Raw genomic sequence first — 14,639 nt, 5'->3', positions numbered from 1 at the left:
TGCATTGCATCACCCCACACGCCCTGACACTCTCCGGACACGGGTGGCTCAGCTGCATGGAAATAAATGCAGCCAACCCACTCCTGTCGGGAAAGTGTGCGCCATGCCGGGTGATGTGATGCGCCACTCACACAGTGACAGTCAAAGTTCAATTGACTCAATGAGCAATGGACTCTGGTGAACCCTGACGCCGCCTCGAACACAGCCGAAGACGGCCTAGTGATGAGCAGTGCACTGAATACCCCTGGAAGTTAACAGGACCTTCCATGACGTCATAGCCATGTGACCAGTCTGTAAGCCAATGTCTGTACAACATTCACACCAGACTGGTCACATGGCTGTGACGTCGTGGAAGGTCCTTTAGTCAGTGGTAGTTATCAGGTGGTACAGTGAAGTTCATACACAGAAGCAGCATGAAGACAGGACGCAGGACACTTCATGGGACCTGTAAGTATAATCAGAATATTTTTTAATGTGTTGTTGTTTTTTTTGTTTTACAGCCCATGGACCCGAACTGTAACACGAGCTCCCCAGGAAAGCTCGTGTTTGGGATCGTGTGCACTGTGTTTGGTACGAACTCCAAACTTTACAGTTTGGGTTTGCCCATCACTAGTAGCATGATCCATAGGCAGTCAATAGCTTCTAATAATGTCCAAAGATGAGAAACAAAAAAAATTAGTGGCACTCACCCTGTTAAAAATTCTTCTTTATTTCATCTGTACATTAAAATAGCAAGAGGGGGATGCGGAAGACGTCTAGGACAACGGTGACCGTTTGCGCACAGCCGCGCTTTGTTGGGATGCCCCTACTTCCTTTTCAGGTAAGCTGATGACCAGATCTTCACAGGAGGGGACGTAACAGAATAACAATATAAGACAAATGTAATAGAAAAAGGGAAATCGAACAGTGTGTCCACCCATATCCTGTCCACCGCCATTAACTTGAGAACGGTAGCAGCTATAGGCATCAAAGTGGTGTCTAGGTATAGTAAAGTAGCCGTGCGCTACGCAATGAAACCATCCATTGCGTCACCTGGTGTAAAACGGAGTTAGCATTTTTATCTTGAAAACGGAACAAGATAGAGAAAAAAGTGAATTAAAAAATTGTAGGGCATCATCAATTCAATACGAATCGACACCTTGCATACAGAAATGCTATGATATGAAACCCATGACCCCCACCCCCCCCCAAAAACACTGAATGCTGGTCACGCATATGGCACTCATTTAACTTTGATGGTCAAAGTGGCCACCGTCAGCTGCAATGCACATCTGGACTCTGGACAGCATACTGTATCTTGCTGCACGTTGTGCAATATGGTAGGTGACGCGTTTGCACAAGCATCTGTGATACGTCGTTGTAGGTCCTGCAATGTTGGTGGAGGGGTCGCATACACCTGTTGTTTAATGTGACCTCACAGAAAGAAGTCCAATGGGGTCAGGTCAGATGAGCGTGGACGCCACTCCATGCAGCCACCATACCCAATGACTTGTAGGAAGGTCTCCATGAGGTATCGCTTCACATCCGCAGCCTTGTGAGTTTTACACGTTCTAATCATAGCATTTCTGTATGCAAGGTGTCGATTCGTATTGAATTGATTGTCCCACAACCTTGTAAACTTTTTTCTCTATCTTGTTCCGTTTTAAAGATAAAAATGCTAACTTCGTTGACAAATTATGTACACATATTTTTGGTTTTCCGTGAAATTAAATCTTTCACATAGTGTATTTTTTCCCCGATTCTTACAGGGTTAAATGTAGAGTGAAACCCACAGTATGAGCGGTTGCCATACTTAAAATTGCCCACTGGGCCAAATTTCTGCAAGTAGTTCTTTTTTGTGGTGAGACTATTATGCACCAAAACGTCCCTTAAATTTTGACACCTTCTATAATTAATTAACCCCTTCACAATCGTCCGATTTTGTGATTTCAGTTTTTTTTTTTTACACCACCCTTCTTCAGAGAGCCGTAACTTTTTTATTTCTCCATCAATATAGGCATGTGAGGGCTCGTTTTTTTTCCAGAATGAGTTGTACTTTTAAATGTAATCATGTGTTTTACTATATGGTGTACTGGACACAAGGAAAAAAAATTCCAAATGCAGAAAAATAGCAAAAAAAAGTGCGATTGCACGATTTTTAAGATATATTTTTTTTCACTGTTTTCACTATATGGTAAGGAGATAGGGGTCACACTGAGGCACATCTGAGCCATACTGTGATGCACCCTGAACTAACATGTATCAGGCAGGGCTGTAAAACATAGATCATATGAGTTTCTGATACTCTATTCAATAGACTGTTGCCTACGGTCTGCACCTATGATATCTATCAGTCATATGGTGCTGGTATATTGAGATACCCTAGGCACCGCTTAACACCTGGTCTGAGAATAGTGACATGAGTGTTCAAATTACCTCCGGATGTGTCTCACCTTTATAGGTGAGAAGAAACGCGTTGAGGTTACTGATAAGAACAATTATAATAGGCAGTAAAATCTGAACTGCCAAAATTGTTAGAGTTTTATCTAATAAGCTGGGGAGTCTAATATAATACTGTAGGTGTTAATACCATTCCCTACATTCCAGCAGCAATTAATTGGTGAAGTGTGGATAACTGGGTATGGGGGTGAGATGAGCATTATGATATCTACCTCATGTGTAAATTGATCTAACCCTGATCCATGATGGGGAATGACCATTATAGTGCATAATCCGGAGTAAATATATACCATAAAGGCTGATGCCTTTCATATACATCTAAGAACGCCTAACAAAAAAGGATGCTAGGGACACGTGTGAACCTAGGAAATGATATTTGACTTCAGTGGACATAAAATCCTTATTCAGTATATTGAGAGTCAAATGGATCTTTTTTTTTCCTTGGTATTATGAGATATACCAAGTAGTAATATATTGAATTAGCCTTTAAATAGGTATAACAGGCAAGAAGGATCTGGTTAGCCTGGAACTGGGGGCACATATGGTTCTTCCTAAATTAATGGGACAGAATTTAGATTTATGTGTCCTGATTGACATGCAGTTTTATATATATAAGTTTGACCTACTCATTTAGGTTTGGACACTATTTTATAACAAATTACAGCAGGTTGGACTGAAGAGATAATTGCCAGTCCATCTGCTATTCTAGTATCTGAACCCAGTTATTCCTAACTGTGTATTTCAGATAGGCTTCAAAAAAAGTGTGGAATTGTTAAAGTTTTTAAGCTTGATCAATAAAGGTTATATTTTATTATACGGTCCACACAGCCAGTGAATTCACTATATGGTAAAACTGATGTGTCACTGTGATGCCTCAGGTCGGTGAAGTTTCGAAGACACCAAACATTTATAGGTTTACTTTCATCTAGAATTTAAAAAAAAAATCTGAAGTTTGTCCTAAAAAAAGTGGCGTATTTTCTGTGACCCGTAACGTTCTCATTTTTCAGGAACTGGGGCTCAGTGATGACTTATTTCTTGCATCTTGAGCTGACGTTTTTAACGGTACACTGAGGGAGTAGGAACACACAAACAGTTTCCTCTTAGAAAAGTCTGATACTCTGAACAAACGGTCGCAGGAGAGAGTGCTTTGGAGCGTCTCCTGCTAGAACCAGGCAGACTGGAAGAGGGCGAGAGGCAACTGGTGGAGCTAGTGAGACAGAGGAGAACATGGTAGCTGGAGATCGAGACTAACCGTTTACACATGGCCAGTGTGTGACTCCCTGGACTAGCCAGGTCGTCCCATGCACACACAACCCCCCCCCCCCCCCTCCTTAGTAAGGTGACAAGAGCCAAACTAAAAACCTTTGTCACCTCCCTCCGGGTTTGATGTTCACACCAGGGGGGGTGGAGCCAGGTGGTTGGCTCCGCCCACCGATGAGTTCACAGGCCTGGAGACGGGAAAACAGTGCGTTGGAGTTGAGCTTTGACAGTGGAGTCAAGTTCAAGGGCAGACCTGTGCTCAGGCCTGCCAAAGTCTACACCAGGTGTCTGGGTTGGAGCCCAGTCACCTCTGGCAAAGAGGCAGACGGTGGTGGCCGCCTGCAGGAGCTGCGATTACAGCCGGTGGAACCGTAGGGACCGGGGACAGGCGGTGGCCCGCTGGTACCGAACCGGGGAACAGATTGGAAACTGGAGCACCAGGAGCGGTACTCAGACCCAGTACGAAGCCCAGAAACAACCGGGCTGAGTCAAATCAACTGATTGAGGACTGGACTTTAGGACCTTTCCCACATAAGACCCGCCTGAAGACAACAGCCCAACCATTGGGGTAAAGCCACCGCCCAGGCATAGAGACCTGAGGGGCCAGCGTCTGCGGGCAAAGAGGGCTCTCCTGATACATAGCAAGCCGGGGAGCGGACTACCGTTGCTTAGGCATGAGTCATAGAGAGGTGCAGGAGAGAGGCGGAAACCACCAACCTGTTAAGGGGAAACTGCAGCCGGCTGCGGGCACCGTTCATCATCTTGTTTGGTTTACCAGAGACTCCAGCGTGTTTATCATAGTGAGTACACCAGTGCCTTCGGGCCGTGCACCGCGCCACACTGCACCGACACCCCAGCACGTATCCATCCCCGTGCCTCAGCACCTCCCTCGGGCCCCCGGGACCATCATCCCCCTACCCACGGAGGGGGTCAACACCGTCCCCGGGAGCTTAGTCAATGGCAGCGGTGGTGGCCATCCATTCACCACAACCCGTGGGTGGCGTCACGAACTTAAATCCCCTGCAAACCACCGCGGCTCCGGCCGTGGACCTCCCCACCGAAGTCCCTATGTGTAGCGCCAACCCCCTTTCAGAGCGACGTGACCCCCGGGTCCGTGGAGAGCTCGAGCCACCCACTGACGAGCACGGATCCGAGCGGCTCGGCAGCCGGCCGAGCCCCGGGGCGGCACAAGTGCAGTCAGGGTGCAGAGCCCTGGGGTGGGACATATTCCACGTTGGAGCACCAGAATGTGCAGGAGATGGGGATTTTAAGTCCCATCGACCACCACCCATTTTTCCAGAGCACAGTGACACATAGGGTCCGGGGCCAAGATCACAGTCTGGCCCCATGGCGGATCCGCGCTACCTGCATACGGGACGGGGCACTTTACAAGAACACCGGGGACCCAATGTTGTTTCAAGCCACGAGGATCCACAAGTAAGCGCAGAGGAGGAAGGTCTCACACTCCACAGACACCGGTGATTGCTGGAGCCCATCGCGGCGGTGAGCGGCACCACCAGCGCATCTTACAAACAGAGTAAAAAGAACTTTAAACCGTAGCCCTGATGTCATCCTTGCCATTGCCGTCGCCCTGCGTTTAGGCGCCACCAGCCGTCTCCACTGCCCTAATTTCCCTGGGGCTCGCTCTACCTGTGGGGAGCGATACCATCTTTGCTGCTATTCCATCTGCCCCGTAGGACCGCGACAGCAGCGGTGGCTAAATTCCCTGGCTGTATACCACAGGTGGAGTCACAACAATCATTCATCCACCTCCTACCCCTCTTTTATTGTGGACACCTCGGGGCATGAAGCCGGGCAGGGCCACCCGTGACATCCCAGACCCGACATCACTGGCCCGGAGACGAGTAAGGTTAACCCCCTGCCCCTGTGTGCCACAGTAGCGTACCTGAATCATCAGGTCACTCATGACAATAGTGGACAGACTGCTGCAGTTGGCAGAAACCCATTTGGGGCCGCTATCACATAAGAGGAAAAGACACAGCAGATTTCCTGAGCAGCACCCGGGTAAGACAGGAGGAGTGGGCCCTCAAGCAGTCCATTTTCAAGCAGATAGCGGAGAAGTGGGGTACTCCCTGTTATAGACCTGTTCGCCACCAGACAGAACAGGAAGGTACAGCAATTTTGCTCCCTAAACCCAAGGGAGCCATCGTGCAGCGTAGATGCCCTGTTGATGAACTGGGACTTCATTCTAGCATATGCTTTTCCTCCATTAGCACTAATTCCGACAGTCCTGAAGAAGATGAGGGATGACAGAGCCAAAGAGGCCTTGGTTTTTTTGGCTAAATCAAATGTCAGGCACCAGTCTGTGGCTACTTCTGGATCTCCTCTCTCAGGGGCCGGCTTTCCATCCTCTGACAGGCAGATTACACCCGACGGCCTGGAGTTTGAGAGGACACCATTTAGTAGGAGGCGTTTTCCCCTAATTTAATTTCCACCTTATTGCAGAGTAAAAAGTTGGTGACCACAAAAATTTATTGTAGGACCTTGAAGAAAGTCGTACCGTTAAAAGAAAAGAAAAAAAAAAGCCATCACTGAGCCATAGATCTTGAAAATTAAGAACGCTACAGGTCATGGAATATGGCGTAAAATGTAAAATTTTTAACCCCTTAAATAAAAGTAAACCTATTCATGAAGAAAAAAAAAACAAAGCGCAGAATCGGCTGGTCGTGAAGGGGTTAGGACCTGACCCGGCGTATCTCCCTAAAGTAGTGTCTAAATTTCATACATCCCAGGAGATAGGTACTATCACAGTATGATGGAAGCACAATCAGTCACTAGTGCTTGGAGGAAGGATATGTCTTTATTCGTTTCCTTTAAGGATAATCAAAAGGGGGTTAGTGTGGCACCCCTGAGGCTTCAGTTGCCACAGAGTATTCCATCTGTCTTAAGGTGTAATACTTATCCCAGGTAAAAGTAGATTAACTGCTGGTGCTTGGAGCTTACACAATACACTTGCATAAATACCCAGTTAGTGAGCCAGCACTTACATTACTCAGGAAGCCAGGCTGGGAAATTCCTGGACAGGATGAGTTATCAAAAAGGTGGGGGCTGCCTGGGAAGTGAGCGAACACACTTAGTTTCACTTTAGGAGTTTTACCTCAGAACAGTTTTGACGCATGAGAGAGAAAAGCTGAGGCATAGAAGAGCAAGGCCTCTGGGGGTATGCCACAGCTTCCCCCAGAGGGGCCGACCGGGTGCTGGGCAGACAGAGAGAGAAGCAGGAGACGACCGAGTGGAGCTGTGCGACAGAGGATCAACTCTGTAGCTGGAGGGTGAACCACTAACAGCCCCTTCGGGACCGGCGCCAGTCAGGGTGCAGAGCCCTCGGTTAGGGGAACCTTCATGGACTCAAACAAATCTGCAGGGAAAGGGGATTTCACGTCCCATTGCCCACCACCAAAAGTCCCGGGGCACAGCAGCAGATAGAAACAGGAGTCACTGCCACGGTCGGCTCCATGACAAGTTTCACGCTGCCTACGTTCGGGATGACAACCAAAACCAAGGACACCGGGGTCCCCAAGTAGCTTCACGCCATGGGGATCCACACTACAAGGCGCAAGGAGGAAAGTCTCCCATGCTTCACAACATCGGTGGTGACCTCTGCTTCATCCGAGATCTGCTGGGGCCCACCACGGCGATGACCGGTACTCTGCGGGCGCAGCACACGAACTGTGAGTAAAACACCTGGAACCACAGCCCCTGTGTGAGACGACTCTGATTTGCCGGCGCCACCGCCCCGTGCTTCGGTGCCAACAGCCCTTTTCCGTCACCACCGTCCTCCCCGGGGCTCGCTCCACCTGTGGTGAGCTGGACTATCTGGGTTGCGGTAACATCAGCCCCGGAGGAGAGCAAAATCTCGCAGTGGCGGATAATCCCTGGCCGTGCACCATGGGTGGTTCTGCAAAGCAAACCCCCCCCCCCCCATCCCCTCTTTTTGATTTTCTCTTTGCCTGTAGCCGACGGGCCCACGGAGCCGGGTCAAGCCATTCACAGCAACCCCAAAAAACCACTGGCCCGGTGATGAGTTATGCCCTGCAGGTCCCGTGGGGTGCTACATTAAAGCCTCAAAATCCACTCTAGCGAGGTGGATCAGGAAAGCCATAGCCTTGGCTTATTCAGCTAGTGGTAAAGAAGTAACAGTAGGCCTGAAGGCTCACTCCACATGGGCGGTAGAATCTTCATGGGCAGGAACAGCTGAAGTCTCCATTGAGCAGATCTGCAAGGCAGCTACGTGGTCATCGACCTCAACCTTCTTCAGACCTTATACGTTAGATCTATCATTTTCTGACCTCATCTTTGGGAGAAGGGCTCTGCAGGCTGTAGTCCCTCACTAGAGTTTTTCTTTCTACTGTAAATCTTTTGGGGTGCTGTCATTGGGTGAAGGAAAAAAAGAGAATTTTGTTTACTTACCGTAAATTCTTTTTCTTATAGTTCTGTAATGGGAGACCCAGACCATGGGTGTATAGCTTCTGCCTCCGGAGGACACACAAAGTACTACACTAAAAAGTGTAGCTCTTCCCTCCGAGCATATACACCCCCTGGATAACCAATTATAGCCAGTTTAGTGCAAAAGCTGAAGGAGGACAGCCACCCACAAGTAGAAATAGAGCAAGAACCGGAACAACCGGAGACTCTGTCTACAACAACAGCCGGTGAAATCACACGGAACAAGAAAACTGCCAACAGGCAACTGGGAGGGTGCTGGGTCTCCCATTACGGAACTATAAGAAAAAGAATTTACGGTAAGTAAAATTCTCTTTTTCTTCATCGTTCCTTATGGGAGACCCAGACCATGGGACGTCTCAAAGCAGTCCATGGGTGGGAATAAACAGAAAACTGAGAAGTAGGCGAAACCTAACTTCACAAATGGGCGACAGCCGCCTGAAGGATGCGTCTGCCCAAGCTCGCATCTGCCGAAGCATGAGCATGCACTTGATAGTGCTTTGAAAAGGTATGCAGACTAGTCCAAGTGGCAGCCTGACAGACCTGCTGAGCCGTAGCCTGGTGCCTGAAAGCCCAAGAGGCACCGACAGCTCTGGTCGAGTGTGCCTTGATCCCCGGCGGGGGAGGCACCTGAGTACTCTGGTAGGCATCGGAAATGGCCGACCTAATCCAACGAGCTAGGGTCGGCTTAGAAGCCGAGAGGCCCTTACGCCGACCTGAGGTCAGCACAAAAAGAGAGGTGCACCGCCTAAGAGCAGCGGTGCGAGACACATAGATCCGGAGCGCCCGCACCAGGTCCAGAGTATGCAACGCTTTTTCAAAGCGATGAACAGGAGCCGGACAAAAGGAAGGCAGGGAAATATCCTGGTTAAGGTGGAAAGGAGATACCACCTTAGGAAGAAAGTCCGGAGTCGGACGGAGAACCACCTTGTCTTGATGAAAAACCAAAAAAGGTGACTCCGAAGAGAGAGCAGCCAAATCAGAGACTCTCCTGAGGGAAGTTATGGCCAATAGAAAGACCACTTTCTGTGAAAGACGGGACAAAGAAACCTCCCTAAGTGGCTCAAAAGGGGGTTTCTGCAAGGCCGTGAGGACCAGATTAAGGTCCCAGGGATCCAAAGGCCGCCGGTAAGGCGGAATGATATGAGATGCGCCCTGCATGAAGGTGCGCACCTGAGCCAGCCGGGCGATATGCCGCTGGAACAATACTGACAGAGCCGAGACCTGTCCCTTGAGGGAATTGAGGGATAGTCCTAGCTGCAGACCGGACTGTAGAAAGGACAGGAGAGTCGGCAGAGAAAAAGGCCAAGGAGCATGGCCGGAAGAGCGACACCAGGACAGGAAAATCTTCCAAGTCCTGTGATAGATTTTGGCCGAGGAAGACTTACGGGCCCGAGTCATAGTGGAAATGACTTCAGGAGGGATACCAGAAGTCGTCAAGATCCAGGACTCAAGAGCCACGCCGTCAATCTGAGAGCCGCAGAATTCTGGCGGAAAAACGGACCTTGTGAGAGAAGGTCTCAACGGTCCGGAAGATGCCACGGCACCTCTACGGACAGATGGAGCAGGTCTGGGTACCAAGCTCGCCTGGGCCAGTCTGGAGCAATGAGGATGACCCGACGGCCCTCCATTCTGATCTTGCGCAGGACTCTGGGCAAGAGAGCTAGAGGGGGAAACACGTAAGACAGACGAAACTGGGACCAATCCTGAACCAGCGCGTCCGCTGCAATGGCCTGGGGATCGTGGGAGCGAGCCACGTAAACCGGAACCTTGTTGTTGTGCCGGGATGCCATTAGATCCACTTCCGGAGTGCCCCACTTGCGGCAGATTGTCCGAAACACTGCCGGATGCAGAGCCCACTCGCCGCTGCCCACGGTTTGGCGGCTGAGATAATCTGCCTCCCAGTTTTCCACACCTGGGATGTGGACTGCGGATATGGAGGACTTGGAGTCCTCCGTCCACTGAAGGATGCGTTGAACCTCCAACATTGCCAGGCGGCTGCGTGTCCCGCCCTGGTGATTGATGTAGGCAACCGCAGTCTCGTTGTCTGACTGGACTCGAATGTGCTTGCCCGCCAACAGATGGTGAAAGGCTAAGAGAGCTAGAAGCACAGCTCTGATTTCCAGCACATTGATCGAGAGGGCTGATTTGGACTGAGTCCAAGTGCCCTGCGCTCTGTGGTGGAGATATACTGCTCCCCAGCCGGTTAGACTGGCGTCCGTGGTGAGGATCACCCAGGACAGGGCCAGGAAGGAGCGTCCCTGAGACAGAGGGGCCGAAGCCACCACTGAAGGGAGCCCCTGGTCTGTGGCGACAGAGCTACCAACCTGTGCAAGGAGTAAGTCCGCTTGTCCCAACAGCGGAGAATGTCCAGCTGCAGAGGACGCAGATGGAACTGGGCAAAGGGAACCGCTTCCATTGACGCCACCATCTGACCCAGCACCTGCATTAGGTGCCTGATGGAGTGACGGCGAGACCTCAGCAAAGAGCGCACCGCCAGATGAAGGGACTGCTGTTTGACTAAGGGCAGCTTTACAAGTGCCGGCAAAGTCTCGAACTGCATCCCCAGGTACGTAAGACTCTGGGTCGGAGTCAGAGTGGACTTGGGTAGATTGACAAGCCACCCGAACTGGACTAGAGTGGCGAGAGTGAGCGAGACACTCCACTGACAGTCTGCACTGGATGAAGCCTTGACCAGAAGGTCGTCCAGGTAAGGAATCACTGCCAACCCCTGGAGGTGCAGAACCGCAACCACTGCTGCCATGACTTTGGTGAATACTCGAGGGGCCGTGGCTAACCCGAAGGGGAGAGCCACGAATTGGAAATGTTCCTCTCCGATTGCAAAACGTAGCCAACGCTGGTGTGAAACTGCAATTGGCACATGCAAATAAGCATCTCTGATGTCGATGGATGCTAGAAAATCTCCTTGGGTCATTGAGGCAATGACTGATCGCAGAGATTCCATGCGAAAATGCCGCACCTGAACATGCTTGTTGAGAAGCTTGAGATTCAGGATGGGCCGGAAGGAACCGTCCTTCTTGGGGACTAGGAAGAGATTTGAGTAGAAACCTCTGAACCGTTCCCGGGCGGGAACCGGTACAATTACTCCGTTGGCCTGCAAGGATGCCACGGCCTGAGAGAAGGCGGCGGCCTTGGAGCAGGGGGGAGTGGACAGAAAAAATCTGTTTGGCGGGCTGGAAGAGAATTCTATCCTGTAGCCGTGGGAGATGATATCCCGCACCCACTGATCGGAGACGTGTTGAAACCACACGTCTCCAAAGTGGGAGAGCCTGCCACCGACCAAGGACGTTGCTGGCGCGGCCAGATAGTCAAGAGGAGGCTGCCTTAGTGGCAGCGGCTACTGCGGCCTTCTGAGGACGTGGCCTCGTGCGCCAGCTGGGTTTTCGGTCCTTGGCTGAGTTAGTGGACGAGGCTGAGGGCTTAGAGGATGACCAGTTAGAGGAACGAAAGGAACGAAACCTCGACTGGTTCCTGCCTTGGACAGGTTTCCTGGTTTTAGTTTGTGGCAAGGAAGTACTCTTCCCGCCAGTAGCCTCCTTAATAATTTCATCCAGTTTTTCGCCAAACAGTCGGGGCCCAGCAAATGGGAGCCCAGCAAGGTACTTCTTGGAAGAAGCGTCTGCTTTCCACTCTCGAAGCCACAAGATCCTGCGGATAGCGAGGGAATTAGCCGAAGCCACCGCCGTGCGGTGAGAAGCCTCCAGAATGGCAGACATGGCATAGGATGAAAAGGCTGAAGCCTGGGAAGTTAAGGCAACCATTTCGGGCATAGAGTCCCTGGTGAGGGAATGCATCTCCTCCAGAGAAGCAGAGACTGCTTTAAGAGCCCACACTGCTGCAAAAGATGGGGAGAACGAGGCCCCTGCCGCTTCATATACAGATTTGGCCAGAAGGTCAACCTGGCGGTCAGTGGAATCCTTAAGTGAGGTGCCATCAGCCACAGATACAACTGTCCGGGCTGAGATTCTAGACACCGGAGGGTCTACCTTTGGTGAATGAGCCCACTCCTTGACCACCTCTGGTGGAAAGGGAAAACGGTCATCAGAACTACGCTTTGGGAAGCGTTTGTCAGGACAGGCCCTGGGCTTGGTCACAGTGGCCTGAAAACTGGAGTGGTTAAAGAACACACTCCTTGCTCTCTTAGGTGAGGTAAACTGGTGTTTTTCTACCAGAGAGGGTTGTTCCTCTGATACTGGTGGATTGAGGTCCAGTACAGAATTAATGGACGCAATCAAATCACTAACATCTGCATCACCCTCGGTGAGATCAATGGGGCACATGGAGGTAGCGTCCGAGCCCACAGTAAAAGCATCCTCCTCGTCCTGCGATTCAGCTCGTGAATCAGAGCCGCGGGACGAGGAAGGAGAGGAGCCCCTGCGTCTCCTTTTAGGAGGACGGGGTCTGGGACCAGATGAAGAATCCTCTGCGAGCTCTGCTGAGCGAGCCGTAGCAGCAGGGGCACCCTGTGAAGGGGGCTGATGCATGCTCAGCAGAGTCCGGGACAGCTGTCCCATGGAGTCGGCAAAGGACTGGGAGATAGACTTAGAGAAGGATTCTACCCAAGCCGGGGGTTCAGCCACCGGAGCCGGAGCAGCCGGAGGGACCACTGGGGATGAGACCTCAGGCTGAGGCACCACATGTTAGAGCAGGCATCACAATGTGGATATGTGCTCGGTTCAGGCAGTACGAGCTTACATGCAGTGCATATAGAGTACAGCCTTGCAGCCTTGCTCCTTGTGTGAGACATGCTGCTGAAGTGGGGGTTCTGAGCTAGAATGGCCCCCAGAGAGTATATAAGCAGGTCCACAACCGGAGGTTGTGGCTTACCAGACCGTTTTGTGTGCCCTCCAAATCCCACAGGCCGGACCCCCAGAGAGATGCTGCAGCCAGGTCCGATCAGTGTGAGAACGCTGATAAAATGGCACCGGAGCAAGGAGAGGGGGCGGGGCCAACTCTAAGAGCGGGAACTGGAGGGCAAAGGAGGTATACAGGGGAGGGAATCTTTCCTCAGAGAGGAGTGTCCCTTCCCTGTGCTGAACAGCCACTGGGCGGAGCCGCACTGTCCCTCTGCATGATTGGCATGCAGGGGCAGTGAAAACGAAAGTAGGCCTCAGGCGAAGCCGGGGCCTAAATTTAACAATGTGGCCGGCTAGCAGGCACCATCGGCGGGGTTCTCCGGTGAAAACCAGAGAACCGGCCGGAAATGTCAGCATAGTTACACAGCACACTCTCCCCAACAATAAAGTACAAGGGACCCCTCAATAACCACGTCTCATATACTTAGCTTGTAAGACGCAGGGCCAGGTCCCTGAGGGATGAGTGCTCCGTCCGGCAGGATCCAAAAGGGGCTGCGGATGGAGACCGGTCTCCTGCAAGGCAGGAAGAACCGTGCTGGCTCCCACTTCAAGCCAGAGCCCTAGGGGATGGTGAAGGAGCACGGCATGAAGGGCTCCAGCCCTGAAATCAACCTTAACAACACCGCCGACACAGTGGGGTGAGAAGGGACATGCCGGGAGTCCAGGATTGGACCCGCTTTTCTTCAAACTCTTTTCCAAAAAATCAAAATCAGATGAGAATGCATGTGTGAATGTGTGCCTCCTGAACACAAAGCATTGAACTGGCTATAATTGGTTATCCAGGGGGTGTATATGCTCGGAGGGAGGAGCTACACTTTTTAGTGTAGTACTTTGTGTGTCCTCCGGAGGCAGAAGCTATACACCCATGGTCTGGGTCTCCCATAAGGAACGATGAAGAAATGCATAATTTACTTACCGGTAATGTTTTTTTTCGGAACCCATGATGGCACCCTTATATTCCCTCCCTGCACTGTGGTGTTTTCTTTATTATTCAGTTTTCACCCCTTCTTTTTTTTTAATGACTTCACAACAGATTACACAGGACACAGAGGTCCATTGTACAGAGCAGCATCTCTGTGTCCTGTATTCTAAAAGAAGAGAAAGAGATTTTTTTTTATTCTAATAAAATTATTAAAAATAATGAAACAATAGAATAATGTAATTTTTATTGCACTTTTAAAAGAAATATCACAAATCAGCAAATAACATGGACATATTTGGTGTCCCTGTAATCGTAGCGACCTGAAGAAGATCTGATTACTCTCCACAACAAAAAATAACTTTTCGTCTGCTACTGCGCTAAAACCTTTTGTCCAATACTAAATTGAATGTGCATATTCCAAATCCGAAGTCAGAATTGTTGTAACACTTCAGGAAAATTTTTTAATGTTTAACCCCTTCACCCCTGGGCAATTTTCCGTGTTTGTTTTTTGCTCCCCTTCTTCCGAGAGCCGTAACTTTTTATTTTTCGTCAATCTTGCCATATAAGGAGTTATTTTTTGCAGGATGAGTTGTACTTTTAAATGAAACCATACTATTTACCCTATAGTGTACTGGAAAACGGCAAAAAAAAAATCGAAGTGCGGAAAAATTGCAAAA

The sequence above is a fragment of the Anomaloglossus baeobatrachus genome, chromosome 3 (genome assembly GCF_048569485.1).
Source record: "Anomaloglossus baeobatrachus isolate aAnoBae1 chromosome 3, aAnoBae1.hap1, whole genome shotgun sequence".
Lineage (NCBI taxonomy): Eukaryota > Metazoa > Chordata > Amphibia > Anura > Aromobatidae > Anomaloglossus > Anomaloglossus baeobatrachus.
Note: the sequence above shows the minus strand (reverse complement) of the source record.